Source organism: Schistocerca cancellata, chromosome 5 (genome assembly GCF_023864275.1).
Source record: "Schistocerca cancellata isolate TAMUIC-IGC-003103 chromosome 5, iqSchCanc2.1, whole genome shotgun sequence".
Lineage (NCBI taxonomy): Eukaryota > Metazoa > Arthropoda > Insecta > Orthoptera > Acrididae > Schistocerca > Schistocerca cancellata.
Window position 1 is genome coordinate 102,559,554 of NC_064630.1, and position 20,492 is coordinate 102,580,045.

Below are 20,492 nucleotides of genomic sequence, written 5' to 3' on the forward strand. Positions count from 1 at the left end.
ACAGAACATTGCTTCAAGTAACCGACAATGGAAGGGCGCTGCTAATATTAGCGCAGTATCAGGTCGTTTAGGATACACTGACAACTTTCAGTACTTAGTGTGACAACGAAAGACCGTGGCACCAATAAAATTCAGTTCAAGTATTTCCTCTCAAAGACTGTATTCATTAAGAAGAGGCAATTGCTGAAAATCTTTCTGAGCTCGGATCTATGGAAACAGCTCGCCAAATGTACATGAAACATCTCAGATCGAAAGATGGGCACGAGATCTGCGAAGAAATATCGGTAGCGTGTGTTTCTGAAGAATAAAGCTAACTGCAATGAACACTTCTTGAGGACAAAATGAGTGCATTATGAGACCAGTTAAGAGAATTTGGAAAGAATTCCAGGTACAGATATTCAATAATTCGACAGAAAACGTTGGCATCATACAATGACGCTGAAGAAAATAGGGCGGATCACATTTTGATGTATATCTATTAAAATAGATCCATTTGCTAAAATTTGTCCTATTCCTTTTTTAATATTAGACTTCTTTGGCGTTTAAAACGAATTAAGAAGGTTTCACTACGTTTCATAATAAAGTTTCCTCCAAGCGATGAGATTCGTAATATTAGGAAATACTAAAATCCTTAAATAGAGGTCGCTCAAAAACTTCGCATATCCTCGGTCAGAAGTTTATACATAAACACGTAAGATGTACGACGCTCCGCTAAATGAGACTCCTGGCGTTAATCTGGGAACTTGCGCGCCGTCTCAGGTTCTTCTTCCTTCCGCAGGAGGCGCTTTCGGCAACAGAACAAACAGCGATCGCAAGTTGGCTGTTTGAGTTGCTGGGCGCCTATCGATTCATTCACGAGGCTTCATCTATACGGCAGCCTCCTCCAACCGTTTTAAAATAGCCCCTGCCAACTTTAAACAGTAAGAAAATCAGAACCAGCAAACTCCAACACTTCCTTTTATTCTTTTTCATCACAAGTTTCGAGCCGAGAATTACGAAATGGGTGCCTCTTAAAATTATTCTTAAAGTCCATCAGAAAGTTTAGAGTTCTGTGAGAGAAAATGGAAAGAGTTGTCTGTCTAATTCCAAAGTACGTATTTTAAAACACAAACTGTCAATAATATAATATTGGTACCATTATTATAACAGATTTTATCTTTGTGCTGGCTTCCTGGGACGTAACATCTTCATTTTCTTCCTTTAATTTACTAGTCTTCTTTTCCAGTACTAAAAGAGGGGGTATAAATCACTTCTGTTTCTCTGATATGTTTTCTGTTCGGTGCTCCTACTTTTGTGATCCAGGATAAAGCTGACATCTGTTCCCACAGGATTTATTTTCTTTTTCTTTCGACAGAATGTGAAGCAAAAGATTTGTTTGCTGTTAACTCCTATTATTAATTATGTTTTATGATAAAGATAAGAAAACTTCTCTATTTTGCTACTGAAATTTATTTTTGTGTACCAGACATGTTCTGTCTATTCATGTTAAAGACCTTCTGTGGTCTAAAATACACATAAAATTATTTAATTACACACTCATATATTTTTAATAAGAAATTTGTAGTGATTCTTTGGCAGTTGGTTGAAATCTTAATATTTCTATTTTTAACTGTATGCTTGTGTTCTCTTTTTTTATTGTCACATTCGTTTTTTGTCCTCTTCATGCAGCCATCTGTTGTTCTACATTTGCTAAATGAACATAGTATAGGTATCTTCCAGTAAATATTTCTTTGCACATAACCTATACTGTATTCGTATACTGTCCACACATCCACCGTTTTGTCACATAACTAACTCAGGGTTCATGCTAGCTGTAGAAGGGGAGAGTGGAGTGGTGTGTTGGGATGGGGTTGGAGGAATGGTGGGTGGTGGGACACAAACAAATGGTTGCGTGAACAGAACACAAGATGAATGTAAATTTAAAAAACGTGGCCTTGCCGGGGTGGAGTGAGTCCATCAGAAATGTGCCCTAGCTGTTAGTCAGATGCGTTATCCATTCCCTTGCATTAAAAAGTAAGGACGAGAATAAATTATAGCTTAACTGATAGGCACAGGGGCTCATATTTCAAGCATAGTTGCAGTGGGTATGATAATCATGAAAATATTTCTGATGTACGAATAATAACTGCACTCGCTTGGCAGGCCACTCATCTAGTAGGCCTGACTATTAGATGCCATAGAATGGGCTAGGAACCCCCCAATGTCTACATGTAACTAGGATATCCCTACGTAAAACGGCGCATATTATCAATATGACGAATGTTACGAGTACATGGCATGCAGGTGTTCATCACCAGCTCTAAGCACCACGAGCTTACCCGAAAAAGACGCTATGATCAACAATAGAAAATACAAATGTTTATTCGAATTTCTTTTTCAGGCCCAAATCGAAAAGCTTTTTATATTTTTGCACGGCCTGTTTTTTAGTTGTGGCCGGTATTTTTCATTTTTTTGAGGTTCCGTATCTCAGTCGGTAAAAAAGGAAACGTCATAGGGTGCACTATTGTCTGTCCGTCTGTCTGTCCGACAATTAAGAACCATTTTTCTCAGGAAAAGGCAAACGTAGCAAGTTTAGATTTACGTCACATTCTTCGATCTAGAATCCTTCAGTGATGTAAAAAATGTAAGCATCAATGCAGTCAAAAGATGTAGCCAATTACGTCACATATTTTGATACCCAGAAACTCACTCACTAAAACCCATTGGCCGGCCGCTGTGGCCTGGCAGTTCTAGGGTCGTCAGTCCGGAACCGCGCTGCTGTTACGGTGGCAGGTTCGAATCCTGCCTCGGGCATGGATGTGTGCGATGCCCTTAGGTTAGTTAGGTTTAAGTAGTTCTAAGTTTAGTGGACTTATCACCTCAGATGTTAAGTCCCATAGTCCTTAAAGCCATTTGAACTGCCCGTTGACCTAGAAGCACGAAATTTGGCAGTAACCAAGGATCCTCAGTATAAGTGATTGAAAAGAAAATCTTAAAGTCGTTAATTTGTAATTATATCACACGAAATAAACTTTTTTGTGACTTGTTATTGGACCCCTTTTTTCCCACGAACGGTTAAATGTGCTTTCTGTCATTTGTTATTGGACCCCTTTTTTCCAGAAATTTGCACATGTATTAAATAGAAATTTATGTCTCATACTAAAGTGGACAGTGGACAGTGGAAAAATTTTAGTTCGTAAGTCAGTGCAATCAAAGGATGCAGCCACTTAGGTCACATATTTTGATACTACGTTTCCAGCATTTGTAGACTTACAGAGACCTTTTGACAATGTTGACTGGAATACTCTCTTTCAAATTCAATTTGTACAGAAACCAGATGGCAGTTATGAGAGCCGAAGGGCATGAAAGGGAAGCAGCGGTTGGGAAGGGAGTTAGACAGGGATTTAGCCTCTCCCCGATGTTATTCAGTCTGCATATTGAACAAGCAGTAAAGGAAACAAAAGAAAAATTCGGAATAGGTATTAAAATCCATTGAGAAGAAATAAAAACGTTGGGGTTCGCCGATGACATTGTAATTCTGTCAGAGACAGCAAAGGACTTGGAAGAGCAGTTGAACGGAATAGACAGTGTCTTGAAAGGAGGATATAAGATGAACATCAACAAAAGCAAAACGAGGATAATGGAATGTAGTCGAATTCAGTCGGGTGATACTGAGGGAATTAGATTAGGAAATGAGGCACTTAAAGTAGTAAAGGAGTTTTGCTATTTGGGGAGCAAAATAAATGATGATGGTCGAAGTAGAGAGGATATAAAATGTAGACTGGCAAGCGTTTCTGAAGAAGAGAAATTTGTTAACATCGAGTATAGATTAAAGTGTCAGGAAGTCGTTTCTGAAAGTATTTGTATGGAGTGTAGCCATGTATGGAAGTGAAACATGGACGATAAATAGTTTGGACAAGAAGAGAATAGAAGCTTTCGAAATGTGGTGCTACAGAAGAATGCTGAAGATTAGATGGGTAGATCACATAACTAATGAGGAAGTATTGAATAATAGTTTGTGGCACAACTTGACAAGAAGAAGGGACCGGTTGGTAGAACATGTTTTGAGGCATCAAGGGATCACAAATTTAGCATTGGAGGGCAGTGTGGAGGGTAAAAATCGTAGAGGGAGACCAAGAGATGAATACACTAAGCAGATTCAGAAGGATGTAGGTTGCAGTAGATACTGGGAGATGAAGAAGCTTGCACAGGTTAGAGTAGCATGGAGAGCTGCATCAAACCAGTCTCAGGACTGAAGAGCACAACAACAACAACATTTTGATACTAGCAAACTTACTCATCAAAACCTGTAGGGTACTTCCCATTGACCTAGAATCATGAAATTTGACAGGAAGCCAGATACCTCATACAAGTGATGTTAAAATATCTTTAAATTGTTAATTTGTCATTATATCACACGAAAAAAACATGTTTTGTCATTTGTTATTGGACCCTTTTTTTTCCAGGAACTTGTACATGCATCAAGTTGAGATTTATGTCACATACTAAGGTCTATAGTCCCTTGGCAGGGGAAAAATTTTAGCTCGTAAGTCAATGCAGTCAAAGGATACAGCGATTTAAGTCACATATTTTGATACTCGCAAACTCACTCATCAAAACTTATAGGGTATTTCCCGATGACGTAGAAGTATCAAATCTAGCAGGAAGCACCTTTCTTCAGTACAAGTAAGTTTTTACGGAATCCTCGGTGCACTCCCACGCATCCGGATTTTGTTTCATTGCTTCGCTTGGTAGCGTAGCGGCGTAGATGGCGCCCCATGAGACGACATATCGGTCGCTCCGCGTCTGACGGTCAAAGAACCACTGCCGAGGCCGGCGCTGTGGACACGCCACGCACTACAGCAAAGCGCATGCGCAGAACCCTGCCCCACCGGCGCAACGCAAGCTGCCTCGCCACTCCATCTTTCATCGCTATTACGCACAGGTATTTGTTCCGCAACCTCATCTACTGCCTGTTGGTGTAAATCATTACTGTCACTTGTTGTCATTAACATAATCATAGGAAATGCAGGCTTTCATTTCCTTGATGACGTCTTCTTGGGCTATCAGCCGAGTTATGGTGTCGTATTGGCGCAACATTTCGACGACTTTCCTACTCATCATCTTCAGGCGAAGACTCGCGGAAACGTTGCGACAGGACCACGCCGTGACTCGGCTGATAACCCGAGAAGATTTCATCAACGTAATGATTGCTATCCAGTTCATTTTCGGCTATATTACTGGGTTAGCCAGGCACATAGAATTCCAGCATTTCCGTTAAACGCAGGATGAGGACAATTCACATGCTATGTTGTTCAGCCTAAGGACACATCAGTTAATAAAAGCAGTAACATCTGTACCGCTTGCAAGGGTTCACACTCAATAGTCCCCTAGTAGATAGTAGTATTGAATTACACTACCGTGTTGCAATGACACTGCATTGCCAGAAAAAGACCGACTGGAAATTCTAGAAGAGCTCAGCTCTCTTTGATGCGTGGTGTAGAGAGGCTTTTCTGGAAGCCCTTTGCGGACGTTTCTGCATCTCTACAAGATTAATTCCGAGCCTGCATTTTCCTTCAGCGTGTGCTTTGAATGCTGCAGTATGAATAGCTCCGTCCATGTGGATGACACATTTCAGCTTGTTTTTGTTGAGAGTAGTAATAAGTTCTTGTCAACTGATTTAAGTGTTCTACTGGTGATTAAAACTGTAACACTACATTCCAGATTGTCGGTTTTGGGGTACCAAAAAACACGAGCTGCAATATCGCGATATTAATTCCGACATGTTCTGCCAGACGTTTCTGTTTCTTAGACGAGACTTAACAGGAATTTCCAGCATTCAAATGCGATTTCTGAATGAAAAGGAAAATACCGCCTAACGTTTCTTTATATACAGATAGTAGATGGCTTTAATCCTACCTGATTTGTGTGACTGCGCCGAAACGCTACTCGTTTGGATGTCCAAGCTTGTGGTACACGTTATCCGATTCCGAAGTTTGTTGCATGCCGCATTTTTGGTGCAGCAATTTTAAAGGCAGATGTGTACTTAAGAGCTCGAACAAAATCAGCAGACTCTAGAATTGCGCTGAAGAGCCAACCAAACTGGTACACCTGCCTGATATCGTGTAGAGACCCCGCCAGCACGTAGAAGTGCCGCAATACGACGTGGTATGGACTCGACTAATGTCCGAAGTGGTGTTGGAGGGAATTGGCATCATGAACAGCGCAGGGCTGTCCATAAATCCCTAAGAGTACGAGGGGGTAGAGATTTCTTCTTAACAGCTTGTTGCAAGTGTCTGGGGAGTTTGGTGGCCAGCGGAAGTGTTTAAACTCATAAGAGTGTTCCTGGAGCCACTCTCTAGCAATTCTGGAAGTGTGGGGTGCCACAAGTCCGTCGTAATGCATAATTGACATGAATGGATGCAGGTGATCAGACAGGATGCTTATGTACTTGTCACATGTTAGGGTATCCAGACGAATCACGGGTCCCATATCACTCCAACTGCACACGCCCCACACCGTTACAGAGCCTCCTCCAGCTTGAACAGTCCCCTGCTGACACGCAGGTCCATGGGTTCATGAGGTTGTTCCATACCCGTACACGTCCATCCGTTCGGTACAATTTGAAACGAGACTCGTCCGACCAGGCAACACGTTTCCCATCATCAGCAGTCCAATGTCGATGTTGACGGCCTCAGGCGAGACCTAAAGCTTTGTGTCGTGCAGTTATCAAGAGTATATGAGTGGGCCTTCGACTCCGAAAGCCCATATCGATGGTGTTTCGTTGAACGGTTTGTACACTGACACTTTTTGATGGCCGAGTATTGAAATCTGCAGCAATTTTCGGAAGGGTTGCACTTCTGTCACGTTGAACGGTTCTCTTCAGTCGTCGTTGGTCCCGTTGTTGAGAGGATCTTTTTCCTGCTGCAGCGACGTCGGAGATTTGATGTTTTACCGGATTTCTCATATTCACGGCACACTCGTGAAATGGTCGTATGGGAAAATCCCACTTCATCGCTACCTCAGAGATGTTGTGTCCCATCGCTCGTGCGCCGACTGCAACACCACGTTCAAACTCAGTTAAATCTTGATAAAATTGCCATTCTAGCAGCAGTAACCGATCTACCAACTGCGCCAGACACATCTTGTCTTGTATAGGCGTAGGCGACGACAGCACCGTATTCTGCCTGTTTACATATCTCCGTGAATAACCATGCCTATATCAGTTTCTTTGGCGCTTCAGTGTAGTTTTCGCTACCGTGTTGCAAAGACGTAGCATTTCAAGAAAAAGAAATCAAGAGATTTTGCGAATCGTAGACTTATAGAAGAGCACAGTTCTCTTTTGGCGATTCTGGTCTTTGAAAATTTTATTTCTAAGTCTATGCTTTCCATGTTATAATCGGAATGGCTCCATCAACATACGTATTACTTCTAAGTATGAGCTTTCAATGTTATAATAGGAATAACTCCGTTAACGAAGATAGAAAATATCAGTTTCTTTCTGGTGACAGTAACTAAATCTGATATGTTACGTTCATCTGATATATATGTTAAGACCACAAAATGTTACAGACTTACATTTTTGTGTTATATTTAATTGAATAATTCAAAATAATTACGGAATCTGGTATAAGAAATCATTAAAAATAGTTAAAAAATTTTCAAAATTTTAAAATATGAAGCACATGGCTAGATTACAATATGCCCCTCGATATTGCGAGACTTACAGGCTGTACATTGGTTTGTATAGTGTTTTAGGTTGACTTTTTCTATTTTTGTCGAAAAAAAATTGTATGAGGGATGAGGAAGGAGGCGTTTGAGTAGGGTTGGCGATCATTTCTCGCAATGCCTGCGTCACTTCTGATGCTGCTGCCTTCTCAGTAATCATGTTCACACTGATAAAACAATGTACGCTGGAAGGCTTTTTTCGACACTGTTTCTCGTGATTATAAACTCATCTAGTATAGCATAAGAAATAACATATCTCTTCAATAGTTGACGCACCTTTAAATACTCTAACACATACGCGGGTCACATACACAAATGCATACACACACTCGTGTTGGGCTTATGTGTTTTTGTATGGAACAATAATATACCAGCTCTAAATTATGTATTTTAACTCTCGCTCCAGCCCGAGGCAATTAGGAGAATATCTAAAATGAGAGTCCGCCTCCAGTTAGGAAGCTCTGCGCGGTTTGGCTGCAAACAACTAAGGTGTCACACTTCAAGTAAGGTACTTTATGACGTCACACTATACGTTACACACAATGAATTATTTTTTAAAGTTCATAAATGTTTCTTCTGTCATTTATCAGTTACTCACATGAGATATCAATAAGACTTCTGAATGAAGAACGCCGATTATACACAAAAAGTATTTTGAATCAAATTCACAATCAGTGTTCAGTCTACACTGAGTCAATTATACAGTTGACATCTTGAAACGTACCCCTTCACAGCAGTGAGCAAACCGCTTGTCCACGTCACAGTGTGCCTAATGTGTTCGGAAACAAGCCATCAGTCCCATACCAAACAGAATCGCCGCGGGTAGCGTGTATAGCACACTACCAAACTGACATCACTCCGTCTTTCTACTTAAAGATCTTCGCATTTAATTAATTTAGTTATGTGTCATATCACTACAAAGCAGAAAATAGTTCCCACTACTTAGTAATGTGGTCATCACTCCGTTACGAACAAACTGTGCTGTTTTAACCAGCTGGTTACTATACAAAAATTTCACGTAATATGAAGGTGAGTGTGTGTTACAAAAAAAAAAACAGCAATTTGGGAAAATGTGCACACTGTAACGATTATACGATAATTACTGAAATGAGTTTTCACATTCAAGATTATTCAAATGCCCATAACTATGGGCTTTACACAACCTGAAAAGGCTTCAAAAACCATGGACAAGATTTTCATATTCTCTCGTTCGCAAAGTGCAAATATATAGAAAAAATGAACAGAACCTTTTAAATTTTATGCTGGCACACATTTTTCTAGAGGCTGTACTATTCGGAATATTAAACGTAGTGACCTTCAAACACATTTTTCTTGAATTACTCAGAAACTGTGGCCTCCAACGAAAACTTATTCCAATACAAAATTTAACAACATTAAATTCCCTAGAAAAAAGTTAGTTTCGTTTTTGTTGTACTACTAATAGTTTGCGTGCACGGAGCGAGAGAATATCAAAACCTCACATGTTTATGCAGGTTGCATAAATCCGATAGGCAGGGACAGATGAATCACGCTGTATGTAAATGCAATCGCATAGCAATACATTATCTAATGCCTTTACAGACCGCTTTGCCTTAAAAAAAACGTACGTAACTGTTATAAATACAATTTTTGCCTGTAGAAACACATAAACAGACGAGACATCGGTGTAATACTGCACTCCAAGCCAACTCAGACGACTACAGAGAATGCTGGCTATAAATCAACAACATTGTTAAATATGCCATAAGTAATTAGTTAATGTTTACTGGAAATCGGTCATTCAAAAATTCTCTAGACTGAAGATCTTTTCTTATTACTGAATCTCGTTAGCGAACCAAAACTTAGCAATGAAAAATACTTTACATTATTTAAGAAATTTGAGAGGAAAAGATAACCAGTGTTACATAATCTTTCTGCTGTACTCCGAATATAATCAGAGAATAGGAACGGTATCTTACCATAGGACGAGGTCAGGGATTTTCTCTGCCTCGTGATGGCTGGGTGTTGTGTGATGTCCTTGGGTTAGTTAGGTTTAAGTAGTTCTAAGTTCTAGGGGACTGATGACCATAGATGTTAAGTCCCGTAGTGCTCAGAGCCATTTGAACCATTTACCATAGGAAACGATGAATTAGTCAAATCACAACATTATCACGGCCTACATTTCTAGATGCAACTGTATTAAATTCAAATAAATCAACAGTCTAAGTTGTTATTCTTACGTAGGCACTCCAAAAGACGAAACGGATAATCAATTTGGTGTCGTAGACGATACTGTCCCATTTGTCCTCATGGTTCGTTGAAGGTACTTCACTTGGCACAGTGGCATGCAATAATTTATTAAGCACATATACTACCTGACGGAAAAAAGAGACGTACAGAAAGAGGGGAGGAAACGAAATGAAACTTCAATGTTCATTGACCTAAATGCACAACAATGATTCGGTGGGAATGGTGTCATGAGGCCGTTGTACCTTTTCCTGAGGCAAGCTGAAGGACAACTATTGCAACTGGTCCTTGATATGCTAGTTACTGGCGCTCTCGTTATATTTTTCGTTGGAGCTGGTCCCACAATTGTTCTATGGAAGACGGATCTGGGGATCTTCTACTGACAGCAGTACCTCAACATCACGCAGACAGTTTATACAGACAGGTGTCATTGTCCTGTTGGAAAATGGCACCACGGTATTGTCAGGCGGGAACTAATACACGAGAATGCAGGATGTCTATAATGTTCTGTTGTGCCATCAGAGTTCACTCAGACGTTACTAGCCATGGCCTGAAAACCATAGCCGACAGCTCCCCACACCACAAAGCCAGGAGTAACACTGTCATGTCTCTCCAAAACATTGGAAGAATGGACCTCTTCAAAGCTCGCCAACATACTGGGGCAGTACAGGGCACCCGTTTATCGCCCAACACAATGGGACGCCATTCATTAGCAGTCGATGCTTCCCAGTCATGGCACCATTCCAGATACAGCCATCCGTGTTTTAACGGGAACCTATAAATAGGATGGTAATTCCCTTTTACGACTGCTGTTAGTATCCAGTTGACGGCACAGGATGTCACACTATGTTGCGCAGAGTCCATTACTTTTTCTCTGACGGCACAAGCAGATTTGAATAGGTTATGTTGTGATTGGTGCACAATATTGCGGTTCCCCCTTTTTGTGGTCAGACTTTATCAACCTGAACCGCGGCGGCAGTTATGCCTGTCCTCAAGTTTCCATGCAATCCATCATCGGATCACTGTCATATCCGGATTGCACCACAAATCTAGATCCTGCATGCCTCGACCAGACGGCCAAATGGAGACTCACAACTGAGACCCGTTTCAAACTTTGCCAGTTACTAATAACGCTGTCTCACACAAGTGCGGGGTATATCTGTGTCCGTCACAATAATCAACATCTGAAACTGTTCATAGTCTTTCTAATAATCCTACCCTGCCTGGTAACAACAGGTTCAACAGCAATACACTCTGGTGGCCGTTCTACCTTTAACAGAGAAATGCAGCCCTGATTACACTGCCATATAAAAGTTACTGACGAGATAGATAAAGTAAAAAAAAAATACTAACAACTCTGTGGAAATGAATGAAAGTGAGGGATCAAATTGCGAGAGGTTTTCCAGTGGCGTACAAAGAGCTGGTCGTCGCACGGCGTGAGACCAGAGTGACTGCAGACCCAAATGGGGCTGGCCCTGCAACATGAGACAGTTGAAGGACTGGGAAAAGACAATGTGTATCAATCAGCGAGCAGCTGATATGCACTGTGGTTATGTTCTTCATTACAACATGTCCCAGAGATATTTATGAGATTTCATATGGGGTGGATCGTAAGTGTGACGAGTGTAGCCCAGGAGTTTGTTATTGCTCACACCATTGTTTCACGTGCATAGGTACCATTCCGAACCAGAGACACTACTGCCGGAAGGAGTGCAGGTAGTTGATCATGGTCAGCTACAACAGAAGATTACCACTACATTGTGCAGTAGGCAAAACCGAACCCATGTCAAGCAGCTACTGAAATTGCAACCACTTTTACCAGGACTGCACTGCACGCAGTCTCACACTCCAAAGTGACACGGCGACTGTGTGGGGAGTGTTTCTTTGAGAACCACTCATCGCGTCAAGAACATAGGGACTAGACCAACGAGGACTAGGGATTGGGTGCTTTTCTGGGATGAGAACCTATTGAATATGTGTGATTCTGGATGTACCCTCATTTGGCGAAACGTAATGCATCCAAAAATTTTGTCCAACACGGTCTCTTTGGTGGTCCAGGTTTTATGGTGTGGGGAGGCATAAGTAATGTTGCATGGTCGTACTGTCTTCAAAATACATGAAAAAGGTTCACTCATTGGTCAACGTTATTTTGGCACTGTAGTGCTTGCGATGACCTCAACCCACAGGAAAAATAATTATCAAAATCTGAACTGTGAGGTCATCCAAAATTCTAGTTGGAAAAACATACTCTTTGTTATACTTCTCAATTGGTCACGATCCCGCTTTGTTTATGAACTGACAACTCTAATATTCACGAGAAACTGCTATGAAATTAACCTGAACCGACAAAATTGTGTATATATTCTCTGAAACTTCAAAGACGTCTAAGACAATATCTGAAAGGAATTAGAAAAAGTGACAAAATTTCGTGAATCACACACAGTACTGTTAATAATTGCATGAACACGGGGGGGTTCACCATACATCTACCCACTTTTGAGTATAACCAGTGTCTCTTAATACTACGACTCGTAGCAGTACAATATCAAAAACTTTTGTTACTGGGTAAACAGTCCCTACGTGATTTGACAGCTGACATTTATAATTCACGCTCACGTCAGGAAATGCACCAACACGGGAATAGCAGCTTCTACGCTATTGGGCAGAACGCAAGCAATTATGGCGGTCGCCGCAATTTTCACGCGACGCCATATTTCGCGACAAAATACTCTTATTAGTCACTGTCATATATCTAGTCTCATAACAATACATAAAACTACATAAAATAACTACAATAATTTTGACATGCAAGGAGAATTAGTTCTTATGAGAGGAAGAAGTTTATATTTACTGGTGTTTCAACAATGACTACCAGGCAACTTTTAATTCACTGATTGTAATTTTATTTTCGTTAGCAGAAAGCAAACATAAACTAAACAAAGAATTTATTCGAATAGACTCTTTAATTCTTATACTTTTAATAGAGAAAGAAAGTTTCTAGCTCAGGGGATTGCGTTCGGTGAAATCTGTTAACTTTTTGTTGCATACGAAGCGTTGGACGATGTCGGCGGGGTACAATGATGAGAGCAGGATACAGGCAGTTCCGCTGGTTAATCTTCTCCGGTGAAACGCAAATAAAGTTCAGGCACAGCTCTATCATTAACCCCGTGGCGATTAACAAACCACAAGACGGCAGTATACGACCGTTGTTGACATGTCCTCTCTTTCGAAGTACATTACGTAGACATCGCTGGTTTTTACACTTTATGCACTGTCCGTGACGCTATAGTCCATAATTACACAGTTCGTCACATTCATATAGTCTTAGCCACAAATACACAGTTCATAGAATTGTTCTTGTGTGTGAATCACACCGTAAACAATGTCCACTCTGTTCACGCATTTAAAACTTCGACAACGTCACTGAAAGTCATTTATATTGCACAGTTAATTAAAGTCTTCACTTTCACGGCTTGATAGAATGTGATAGACAACAGTTCCACCACCCAAAACCAATACCAGCAAAGTTCATTCGCATAAAAGCACTGTTCGTGTCGGCCACAACAAAGTACAGGGTGATTCAAAAAGAATACCACAACTTTAAAAATGTGTATTTAATGAAAGAAACATAATATAATCTTTGTTATACATCATTACAAAGAGTATTTAAAAAGGTTTTTTTCACTCAAAAACAAGTTCAGAGATGTTCAATATGGCCCCCTCCAGACACTCGAGCAATATCAACCCGATACTCCAACTCGTTCCACACTCTCTGTAGCATATCAGGCGTAACAGTTTGGATAGCTGCTGTTATTTCTCGTTTCAAATCATCAATGTTGGCTGGGAGAGGTGGCCGAAACACCATATCCTTAACATACCCCCATAAGAAAAAATCGCAGGGGGTAAGATCAGGGCTTCTTGGAGGCCAGTGATGAAGTGCTCTGTCACGGGCTGCCTGGCGGCCGATCCATCGCCTCGGGTAGTCGACGTTCAGGTTTCATAACTAACCTTTTTCGTAGGACTCTCCATACAGTTGACTGTGGAATTTGCAGCTCTCTGCTAGCTCTGCGAGTCGATTTTCCTGGGCTGCGAACAAATGCTTGCTGGATGCGTGCTACATTTTCATCACTCGTTCTCGGCCGTCCAGAACTTTTCCCTTTGCACAAACACCCATTCTCTGTAAACTGTTTATACCAACGTTTAATACACCACCTATTAGGAGGTTTAACACCATACTTCGTTCGAAATGCACGCTGAACAACTGTCGTCGATTCACTTCTGCCGTACTCAATAACACAAAAAGCTTTCTGTTGAGCGGTCGCCATCTTAGCATCAACTGACGCTGACGCCTAGTCAACAGCGCCTCAAGCGAACAAATGTACAACTAAATGAAACTTTATAGCTCCCTTAATTCGCCGACAGATAGTGCTTAGCTCTGCCTTCTGTCGTTGCAGAGTTTTAAATTCCTAAAGTTGTGGTATTCTTTTTGAATCACCCTGTATTGTTAGCGGCACTTTCACAGTCCGGGTTATTTGCTCTTAAAGTTCGCTGGCGATGGCATTACATAACGCAGTGGTAAAGAGGATTAACAATCTGATAGTCCGGTATCACTGTCCATACACTTACGTATGCTTTTCATAAAACGCAGTACTATTTTTCCGCCCACGCTTCACAGACACACCATCCACCATCCCCTCTACTACACAACCTTTCGACCATCGATATCACTATCACTGTCCCCTGTCTATAGATGTGATTTCGTTATCGTAAATTACATAAATCTTTATAAATGTTATTGACTGCATTTTTCACAATTAATAATACTCCAAAAGAGAACTTTACAAACTTTACCACAGGTACAAAGCAAAAAACATATTTATCCATTGGCAAACGAAATAATCACAATTACATCTTTACATTTAAAAACCACAGTAGAATGTTACATAATCACAATTTGAAATGCCCATATGAACAAAAGAAAATCACGAAAAAATATGCGTAATTAGCAATGCCTTCACATCCTACACCTGATGCATCTTTTCAGCCGTTCACTCCACTTAAATCCCGTCGAGCACGTGTGGATTGCGTTGGGAAGCCGGCTTGTAGGATGTCCACATGCACCAACGACCATCTAGCAGTTGTCAGTAACCCTAGTGGAGGAATGGAACGCGCTATGACAAGATATTACCAACCTCTTTGCCAGCATGGGAGAAAATTGCACAGCATGCAGTGCCTCCATGATGAACACACACATTGTTAAAAATCATGTCCCACCCTTTTTTTATTGCCAGGGGACCGTCATAAATCGCGGTGACTTTAGTATAATCATTGTCTTTGAATAAAAGTGTCCTTTCTGTTCGGTCATTGTGTATTTCTTTCAGTTACCTTCTGTACTGTACTGTACTCCACTGAACTAAAGCTGTTCATTTACGCATGGTCCAGTTTTCCTCGAAATTTGTTACTTGCCAGTGACGCTTCATGCGGAAGTCATTTCAATTCTTAAGTTCTGCACAACATTGTACTTACATATCCTCCGATGGTGTGCATTTGTTCGAAGTTACATGTCCAATCGGCCATGTCTTCTGCATGACCCACATCTCGTATTTCCACACATCAAAAAAAGTTTCCATCACCCCAGTTCCCAGAACTCCTGAAGATAGACGTTGACTGTGCGTATTGTTTCACAGACACAGTCCCTTTGACTGTTCAGAGATTCCACTGAACCCACCCAAAGATGTAAACGACCATGCATGATTAGCGCCTGTTACACGGACGGGGTTCGACAACCGATCAGTTCCAGTCATTCCACCAGGAAGGAGGTACACGGCTGGTGTTGTCTGTAGTTCAACTATGCCTAGACGGTCAATACCGCGGTTCGATCGCGTCCGCATTGTTACTTTGTACCAGGAAGACTCTCATCAAGGGAAGTGTCCAAGCTCTCGAAGTGAACCAAAGCCATGTTGTTCGGACATGGAGGAGATACAGAGAGACAGGGACTGCCGACGACACGCCTCGCTCAGGCCGCCCAAGGGCTACTACTGCAGTGGATGACCGCTACCTAAGGATTATGGTTCGGAGGAACCCTGACAGCAACGCCACCTTATTGAACAATGCCTTTCGTGCAGCCACAGGATGTCGAGTTGTGACTCAAACCGTGCGCAACAGGCTGCATTATGTGCAGCTTCATTTCCGACGTCCATGGCGAGATCCATATTTGCAACCACGACACCATGCAGCGTGGTACAGATGGGCCCAACAACATGCCGAATGGACTGCTCAGGACTGACATCACGTTCTCCTCAGCAATGTGTCCCATATGCCTTCAACCAGACAATCGTCGCAGACGTGTTTGGAGGCATCCCGGTCAGGCTGAACGCCTTAGACACACTGTCCAGCAAGTGCAGCAAGGTGAAAGTTCCCTGCTGTTTTGGGGTGGTATTCTGTGGGGCCGACGGACGCCGCTGGTGGTCGTGGAAGACGCCGTAACGGCTGTAGGATACGTGAATGCCATCCTCCGACCGATAGTGCTACCACATCGTCAGAATATCGGCGAGGCATTCGTCTTCATGAACGACAATTCGCGGCCCCAACGTGCACTACTTCTGAATGAATTCCTTCAGGATAACGACATCGCTTGCCTAGAGTGTCGAACATGTTCTCCAGACATGAACCCTATCTAATATATCTGGGATAGATTGAGAAGTGCTGTTTATGGACGACGTGGCCCACCAACCACTCTGAGAGATCTACGCCGAATCACCGTTGAGAAATGGAACAATCTGGACCAACAGTTCCTTGATGAACTTTTGGATCGTGTGTCACGACGAACATAGCATGTATCAATCCAAGAGGGCATGCTACTGTGTATTAGAGGTACAGGTGGGTACAGTAATCTGGACCACCACCTATGAAGGTCTCGCTGTATTGTGGTACAACATGCAATGTGTGGTTTCCATGAGCATTAAAAAGGGCAGAAATGATGTTTACGTTGATCTGTATTCCAGTTTTCTATACAGATTCCGGAACTCTCGGAACCGAGGTGATGCAAAACTGTTTTTGGTGTGTGTATGAAGGTCGGAACTTTAATAATGGCAACTATTTATTTACAGTTCGTACAAAATAAATACGTGTTTCATAGTTTTACTAACCATCATAGTAGTCACCAGCATTGTGTATAAGCCGTTGCCAGCGATGTGGAAGTCGTAGGATACTCTTAGCAGTGCCCGGAGTGGCCAAGCGGTTCTAGGCGCTACAGTCTGGAACCGTGCGACCGCTACGGTCGCAGGTTCGAATCCTGCCTCGGGCATGGATGTGTGTTGTCCTTAGGTTAGTTAGGTTTAAGTAGTTCTAAGTTCTAGGGAACTGATGACCTCAGAAGTTAAATCCCATAGTGCTCAGAGCCATTTGAACCTTCTTAGCACTGCCAGTTATATTGACAGCTCGAGCAGTGCGGTCTATTGCCCGACGAATTTGTAGCAGTTCTGAAGCGAATGCCATAAAGTGTTTCCTTCAGTTTAGAAATGGAGTCGAAATTACGAGGGCTTAAGTCAGGGGAGTGCAGTAGGTGGTATAGCACTTAGCAGCCCCATCAGTCAAACGAATCAGTAACAGCTTGCACTGTACGTGCTTGCGCATTGTCCTGCAAAATGATGGTCAGGTCATTCTGAGTGTGTCATCACTTCTTTCTCTATGCTGTTCATTTTTGGAACACAACCTTCGACCATCTTAGAGACAGAAGTGATGACACTTTCTGCAGGACTTCATCTCCTACCTTCCAAACCTCAGATTTTCTCCTACAGAACTTATAGGACTAGCCCTGCTGGAAAATGGAATGATGCGGAGATATCGCTTAGCCGTCACTTGGAGAGTGTTTCCAGAATAAATTTTTCAAGCTGTAGCGGAATGTGAGCTGACGGGTTGGGCTTCTCAGTGAGTGAAAAAATTCGTTGTGGAAACATGCCGCAGGCTGTGGCTAAGCCATATGTCGACCATGTCTTTTCTTCCAGGAGTGCTAGTCCTGGAAGTTCTGACATAGAACGTTTGTGTAGTTTCTAAAGTAGAATATCAGATACTGGCGGAAGCAAAGCCGTGAAGACGGATCGTGAGTCATGTGTGAGTAGCTCAGCTGGTAGAGCTCTTGGCCACAAAATGTAAAGGTCACAAGTTCGACCCTCTGTCTAGGGCATAGTTTTAATCTGTCAGGAAGTTAAATATCAGCACATATTTAGCTGCAGAGTGAGAAATTCATTCTGATTTGTCGAAAGTTGTTATTGTACATAACTTCTAGAAGGTCTGAGTCGTTAGTAATAAAATCAGTCAATTAGTATCATCAAATATGCTTTTGGAATGTACAACACTATGCCTTCAGCTTATCTCTCTGAAATGGTGCTTGAGAACAATTTAGATGTGGAAATATTTAATTTGAGACTGTACTGGGACTTATATCAACAGACGACATAATTAATTTCATTCTTCCAGTAAATCACTGCTTGTTTGTTTGTGTGCTTGTTTGCCTAGAGTATTACTTCATTTGATATGTATTTTCTGCAGTTACCACCCTGGTCTGGTTTGTTCTAACATACCAATCCCCTAGGCATAACTTCTAATGTCAACTGTTAGTTTATTGTATTTAGGCATGGAAATTGCTTTGGTGAACTTATTTTAGAGTTTGGGCAATAATTTCACGAGTATGTGTATACATGGAAAATAACATTGCGATACTTGATGTAAGCATTGCACCTTTTTGCTTTGCTGATGTATTTTTGTAGACATTTTAGGCCTGGAAAGAACACTGTGATCTTTAACAAGCATCACAGATGTGGTAAACAATTAATTTATGGTTCTGTTGTGTCATGTGCCAACTGTATGAACTGTTGACATGTTTACCAGTGCAGTTACGATTTTTTTTTTTTTTTTTTGCATTTTACGCAATTCAGATACTTCTTTAAGTGTGTGAAGTACATTTTATAATTATTTCCAAGTCCTCAGGATACTTTTGAGGGCAGCCAAACTGAGCGTTCTTTATAATTAGCCCTTTCATTTTAACTACTGATAAAATACTAGACCGTGACTGGTGGAGAGGGGAGGGAAAGTGGTGCATTATACAATGTGTGTTCGCACAGTTTTACGTAAATATTATGGAAATAATGATAGTTGATGCTCTTTTAGGAGTAATTTTATTACTCTCTGATTAGTTGCAAAGAGGAGATGGTGGCGTGCCGGCATTAAAGCACAATTGAACTAGTTCCCCCATCTTCCATTTCTGATTGGCTGTTTCATTTTTAGTACTTAGTTATTATTGGTTGATGGTGGGCGAGGGGATGGCGAGAGGGTTTCAATTTTCCCTTTAGGACAATTAGGCTATTTCCAGCATCTTGTATTTTTTTATTTGTTCTTTCTTGTTTAATACTCTACCGCTATTTGCTGGAGATAAATAGGGGAGAGTGAAGGGGTAGGGGGCTGGCTTCCCAGTGATAAGGATGATAATGTCAAGGATATAGTAATCTTTACCTAGGTTTCGACAGATTTAAATCTATCTTCTTCAGAAGGCGGCCTGAGGACAATGAACATCGTAGTTTAGATTAAAAGGTATGAAACTTAAGTCCAGAATAGAGTTTAACAGATATTAGAGAGCTCTTGTATTACAAAATATGAGAAGGACGCCTGGTACTTACAGTATTACATTAATATGGGATGATGTATCGTCGTCATTTTTACAAATGTCTGCATAAATCCATTAGTCCAAATTAAAATATAGCCCTGTAAATAGGGTTAGTCATGTAAATAAAATTTAGTACATGGATGTTGCAGAGCTCACAAGCGACTGAGTATAATCGGCCAGCGTAGTTACACTGCGGCCAGGGCAGGTGGCGCTCATGTCGCGAACTATGTGCCGATTGGCGTACTAAAGCAACGTGTAAAATATCAATATTAATAGCGTCCTTAGATAAAGTGACAATAAAAAGAAGGAAAGCGTTTAACACTCCCGTTATAACAGTTTGGGAGTCTTGGTATCATTAACGTAGATATATACATCAAAAAGGCAGGTGGCGCTTACGCCGAGAGTTACATACAGTGGCATATACAGTCAGAATATAAAAGTTACATTACAATATTAGTGAAGCACACACACCGTATATAAGACAAAACTTTAAAATTATCAGTAATGGCTCTTAAGACAAAATTACGAACCCTGGTCCACAATCCAGTTAATACACATTCTCAGGGAGCCAAGGTTTTAGAGCCAGAGAAAATCACATGAGGGCCGATGTAGTGGCAGCCATATATCGTGAGAAAACCACGTTACATAAAGGGTAGTGAGCTTAAAGATTTATGTAACGTGGTTTTCTCACGATATATGGCTGCCACTACATCGGCCCTCATGTGATTTTTTCTGGCTCTAAAACCTTGGCTCCCAGAGAATGTGTATTAACTGGATTGTGGACCAGGGTTCGTAATTTTGTCTTAAGAGCCATTACTGATAATTTTAAAGTTTTGTCTTATATACAGTGTGTGTGCTTCACTAATATTGTAATGTAACTTTTATATTCTGGCTGTAT